Source organism: Chiloscyllium plagiosum, unplaced genomic scaffold (assembly GCF_037043375.1).
Source record: "Chiloscyllium plagiosum isolate Xiang-an unplaced genomic scaffold, Cpla_swu_hap1 HiC_scaffold_3, whole genome shotgun sequence".
Taxonomy (NCBI): Eukaryota; Metazoa; Chordata; class Chondrichthyes; order Orectolobiformes; family Hemiscylliidae; genus Chiloscyllium; species Chiloscyllium plagiosum.
In genome coordinates this window covers 93,834,542-93,840,541 of record NW_028270141.1, presented here as the reverse complement: position 1 = coordinate 93,840,541, position 6,000 = coordinate 93,834,542, and the positions used below count along the sequence as shown (strand labels likewise).

Genomic DNA, 6,000 nt, shown 5'->3' with positions numbered 1-6,000 from the left:
TTGATATGGTTTATTCTCTTGATTACTGCCCATTGTTTCCTGCCAGAACATTATACTTAGAAGATGGCAATGATGGATGAGACTTGTCTGTGGTACCAATTTGCAGGGAAATATTCAATGTTGAGGTTAACATCAATAATAGCTACTTTGACTATATCAGTTTCTATGAAAAAAGACAATATTTGTATGGCAAACTGAAGAAAACAATGATGTCATCAATTCTACATTGTGTGCAGAAACAGAAAATGTACTGAGAGGAATAGTGCTGCAGTTATATCCTCATATCTGGATTGAGATGATGGCTGCCAAATCATTATCCTTCACAGAGTATTTAGCTTCACAATGTTATCTTTGTAAAACCATTCCAAGCATGCAGATTCTGTCCTTATCATATGACAATATTTGTGACAAATTTACACCCAAAACAGAAAAACGCAGCATGATAATCACAGCATATAGCTGCCAAAACTCACTCTGTTGTGCTCCACTGTCTTCGCCAAAAAACAACTCAAGGTGCTGGTCTGGCAATGAAGAAATGTTCCTGGAACTAACATTTTGCTCCAGTATCCACTCAGATCATAAAACACAGTGCCATGTGCCTATCCCCTGGATCTGTGACACTCCATCTTCTGGTCAATAAATGATCCGCCAGCAGGCATAAGTGATGTGTCAGATCAAACTGGATTACAGTACTGTCCTGCAATTTGCAGCACACATTTGTGGATGAAAGACAACAGAACTCATGTCTGTGCACTTTGAAATTGATTTTCAGAGATAAGAAGCTTGCCATTTGTGTCCAGTCACAGCTACCAACTAGTTCCAATAAGACAATATTATTTATTACTTAAGACAATATTACTTAAGATGGTCAGCTTGGAAAAAAAAACCAAAAGAGTGCCAAATACGGCATTGAATTACCTGAAGTGAGTATAAATAAAACTGGTTCAAATAGCTTTAGAAAATATTCCTCACACACTCAGAGTCAGCAATAAATACATTCCTGTCGTTCCTTCCATTTTATTAAATTATTCATAACTGTGAAAGGTTTATGAAATGTGAAGAAAAGTCTGTTTTCTTATTAAAGAAATCTGAATATGTAAATTAATTCTAATTAGCACAATTATTAGCATGTTATCCCTAATAACATAAAACTCACAGCCTCTAAGTTTTACAAATATAGGCATTATAGTTGTTGAGTTTGGGATGAAACTGTATTTCCAAAGTAGCCCAATTAGGCAATGCAAATTAGTCACTATTAACATAATTGATTAATAGACTAAAAGCACAGAAATAATAAATTTGCAAATTTATGAAAATGCAATTTATGGCTTTCACATGTTAAAGAAAAGTCTATTTTCTAATTAATCTGATTTTCATAGGCAAAATAAAAACTGTACATATTGCAAAATATATCAGAATGACATGATGAAGTAACAATATAATCATAATCACAGGGTCCATGAAGTACACTTTAAACACTAAAATTTGAGTTAGGTTTTCAGTTATAGTAGTAATGATTATTTGGCACTATTCAACATTTATAACTGTGTAGATAAATGAAGTATTAGCACAATTTACCGGTTGATCAGGTTGGTGGATTGATAGCCAAAAAAATCTATCTTCAGCCGTTCTCATCGTTACATAATTAGAGCAAAAATTTTTTTTAAAATGCAATTCAATATCATTTTCTGGAGACTCGTTCTTTTTTTATTATTCATTCACGAAATGTTACAGTTGCTGACCAGCCCAGCATTTATTGTCCATTTCTAATTTTCCTCGAGAAGTTTGTAATAAGCTGGCTTCTTGAACCTCCGCAGCCCATCAGGTAGTGACACATCAATGACCAAGCTATAGCGATATATTTCTATGTCAAGTCGGTAACTGACTTGGAGAGAAGTTTGGAGGCAGTGGTTTTCCAATGCATCTGTTTTCCTTTTCCTTCATAAAGTTCATAAGTTTGAGAGGTGCCGTTGAGCCAGTTCTGACAAGTTGCTACAGTATATCTTGTAGAAGGCAAAACATATAACAATAGTGCAAGGAGTAATACTTATGTAGAAGTGACCTCTTTTGTCCTGGATGATGTAGATCTTTTCGAGCACTGTTGGAGGAGCACTTACCCAGGCAAGTTGAGAGTATTCTCCAACATTCCTGATTTGTGTTTTATAGATGATGGGCAACTATTCTGGAGTTAGAAGAAAGCCACACATACAAAAGACCCAGTTTCCAACCTGTTCTTATAGCCACAGTATTTATATAATAGATCCAGGAAATCTTTTGATGAAGGAGGCGACTAGGACATTGATGATGGGAATTCTGCAATGGTAAGGCTATTAAATATCAAGGAAACATAACTGGACATCCTCTTTGTGGTAATTATAATGCGGTCAGTCAGGTGGACCTCATATAATAAGTTCACTGGCTGGGGCTGTTAATCTGGTTCTGTCAGGGAGCTCTGGCTGACAGAGAAGCACAGTAGTGCCAGACATTATGTTCACTCTTAGAGCTGGCTCTGAGGGAGCTGGATCAGTGTCAAGGACTCTCCAAGTGTAATTGAAGGATCCCTGCCACTGTGGAGTTATTTCAGTTTTGTTGAGGATGGTCATGAAGAGGTAAGTTTTGGCACAAATGATATCATATCAGCCCAAGCCTGGGTGTTGTCCAGTTCTTCCTGCATGTAGGTGTGAAATATTTCAGTGTTTTGAGAAGTCATGAATGGTGCTGAACAATGTGCAATCATCAGTGAACATCTCACTTTTGACCTTCTGAATGAATTAAGGTCATTGACGAAACAATGGAAAATGGTGTGTTTAGGACACCAACCTGAGGACCTCTTCAAGTCATATCTTAGGGTTGAGATAACTGGTCTCTAACATTCACAACCATCTTTCTTTGTGTTGTATGTGGTTCTAAACAATGGAACTTTCTCCCTTGAAATTTTATTAGCTTCAATTTTTCTTGCATTCCCTGTTGCGACAGTTGGTCAAATGCTCCTTGTTGTCAACAGCACTTCCTCTCACATCACCTCTACAATTTGCCTCCTTTGTGCACTCTTGTGCCCCAGCACAATGGATTGGATCTGAAGTGATGTGGACCTGGTGGAAGCTAAATTAAATACTGAAGAGCAAGTTAGTAGAGCATGCGTGCTGCTTGAAAGCACTATCATGACATGATGATTGAGTGTAAATTGGTTGGGCGAACATTTGTTTTGGAACTGCCATTTGTACTGCCAGTGTTCTGAAGAAGAGATCAGGATGCATCATCCACTCTGTCTGAAGCTTTTTGAAAATACTTCAGTCTTATCTTTTGCATTATGCGCTAGGCCCTGCCATTATTGAGGATAGCAAAGTTCATGAAGTCATTAGATATTTAATTATTCACCGCCATTCATCACCAGCTGTGGGCAGGACTGCAGCATTATTGGATTTGTTGGTTGTGGGTTTGTTCATTCTGTCTAAAGAATGTTGCCTCTGCTGTTTGACATGCCTGTAGTCCTTCTGAAACAGTAAATGTTAATATCACTGAAAATATTTAGAGGACTATAAGTCCAACTGCCTATAAGTATTTATATTTTTGTTATAAAGTAAAACATAAGGCAGGTTTTATCCCAAGTGATCTTATGATTGCCAACAAATGCTAGCTATTAAGATTGCTCATTATTTATTTGTATTAAGCCAACAGAAATGTGTTTTGCAACCCTATGCCTGAACAGAACTTGTATCCATAGAGGCTCCCTGCAGAGACTATAGATTCAGTAACTATGATCTGCCTAAAGTGCCCATTGAAGACTTTTAAGATACTCTTCAACATTTCAGATAAATTCAAACATTTACTTGGAAAGGCTTCCCAGTATATTATGTATAGAACACTCTCAAGCATGCTCTTTACATGAACATTTATCATGTATGATTTTTCTGATAACTAATAGTATCCAGAAGGCTGTGCATGGGTCTCTGACTGTACAAAAAGCAGAGCGATAAAAGCCAGATCTTGCTGATCTGATAGGTCAGCAAATTATCTGGAGCAATTGTAAAACAAGTTCATTCTGCATAACTTTCAGTGCTGAATGTTCTTTGTGGTTTTTAAACATGGTCTAATTTAATACAACAGCTGCAAAAAACAATTTCCTAAAGATTTCTAAAGCTGAAATCCACGACAGAATACAAAATGAACTGTAAAGAACTAAACATCACATTAATATTCACAGGCACAAATTGCGGGAGGGTGTAATTACAGCGTGACAAATTTACGTAGGTAGTTTCCATCATAAATGTGGACACAGGAATTTATAATTGAACAAGTTGACAAAAAAATGAATGCAGAAATTTTCATAAAATTGGTTAGAAAGTAATATCAAATATGGAATAAAAATAACCACAGAATAAATGACTTTAAAATGGGGATAGAATTATGTCTGCATGCCCTACACAGATTATCATCGTATGATCTCAAGCTCTGCTATATCTAAAGATGAGATAATAAAGTGAGGTGATTCAGCATCAAACTGTCACCACTAAGATTGTCAGTTTGCGGTTTGAGGCGTATTAAATTGTGGGTCTGATGATAGTAGCTTGCTTTAAATACGTGGCCTCAGGGCTACTTAGATTGGTCATTTTGGTGGAAGGTGAAACTTCAGCTGGGTATTCTATGTGCAAAGGGAGACCCAGCAGAGGTTCAGATCTTCCTTGTGAGGCCTGAGGAAGAACTTCTGTATGGGTTATTAATTTTGCACACCAGTTTTACTTAACAAGGCAGTCCCAGCTGTTGAAAGGCATTTCTGGATTCTGATGACATCTTAGAAGCCTGATTCACTTGTATCAGTGAGTTTCTGATTGAACCAAGCAGGGACCTCAATCGCCTGATAATGGGAGTCAGTAAAGGATGGGACTGTACATTTTCAGAGGCAATGTTAACTGCACAGTCACCCCACTGTAGTCAAGTTGGGTGGGTTAAAAATCAACTTCTTTGTGTTCAGAGGCAATTGAATAGCTTTATTTCAGTCTGTGAGAAATGTGCAAACAAATTCTGGGACTTGGTCAACTTTCTTAAATGCTGACAGTGTTGTCAGTTTTCATTATGACGTTCGATGTTGTATTGGGCTTGAATTAAGCATTTGATGACAAGTAAGCAGGAATGTCTAAGGATGTCACTATTAAAATAGCTAGCCCTTATTGAAGGTGGATTGCCTATTTTTCAGTGGATAAGAAACTCATGTACCTGGGACTTACTGGATGATTGTTGCCTGGAGTCTGTGTGTGAGATGTTGGGCTTAATGCCGGTCATCATGGGTCACAGAAATGTAAACAATCTTTCTCCAATGACTGCAAAGTCCCAAAACAGATTTAATCTCATATTGTATGAGACATGAAGTGTTCTTTGTGGTTCAAAACCTCTAGGCATGCAGCAGAACGGTTTGTTCAGGTCTGCATGAAGCATCCATAACTAAACTGTGATGTAGATGTGTGACAAAAGAAGGAGAAATGGCTACTGTGAGTAAAGATTGCACTGACATGTCATTGAGGGACAGTCTGTCTCACAGCAAGCATATCTCTTTGTCAAACCTCATCGTCTGAGCAACCGGATTTAACAATTGATGATGAATAAGTGCATGACATGGAATTTGTCTGGAATGTCAATCTGGCTTGTGTTATATGTTTTGGGATGTCAACCACTTTCAGCTCTGTGGCTGGGTCATTTGCTGCCACCAAGTGATTCTCAATGAGAAGATGCTGTTGTTTTAAACACAATGTTGTTTGTTGCATGTTAGCAATCAGGTACAGAGTACATTAGGAAGATAAATAGACAATAGACAATAGGTGCAGGAGTAGGCCATTCAGTCCTTCGAGCCTGCATCGCCATTCAATATGATCATGGCTGATCATTCCTAATGAGTATCCTCTTCCTGCCTTATCTCCATAACCCTTGATTCCACTATCTTTGAGAGCTCTATCCAACTCTTTCTTAAATTAATCCAGAGACAGGGCCTCCACTGCCCCCTGGGGC

At 37.8% G+C, this 6,000-nt stretch overlaps 1 long non-coding RNA gene across 2 annotated transcripts in view; it reads right to left on the bottom strand.

Annotated features, from left to right (window-relative positions):
* Positions 1-1,011: 1,011 nt before the first annotated feature.
* LOC122546840 (uncharacterized) overlaps positions 1,012-6,000 on the bottom strand; it is a 174,339-nt gene continuing 169,350 nt past the window's right edge. For both annotated transcript variants that reach the window (XR_015751867.1, XR_006310818.2), the window contains exon 3: positions 1,012-3,494. This is a non-coding gene — a long non-coding RNA (uncharacterized LOC122546840). The remainder of the gene's footprint in view (positions 3,495-6,000) is intronic.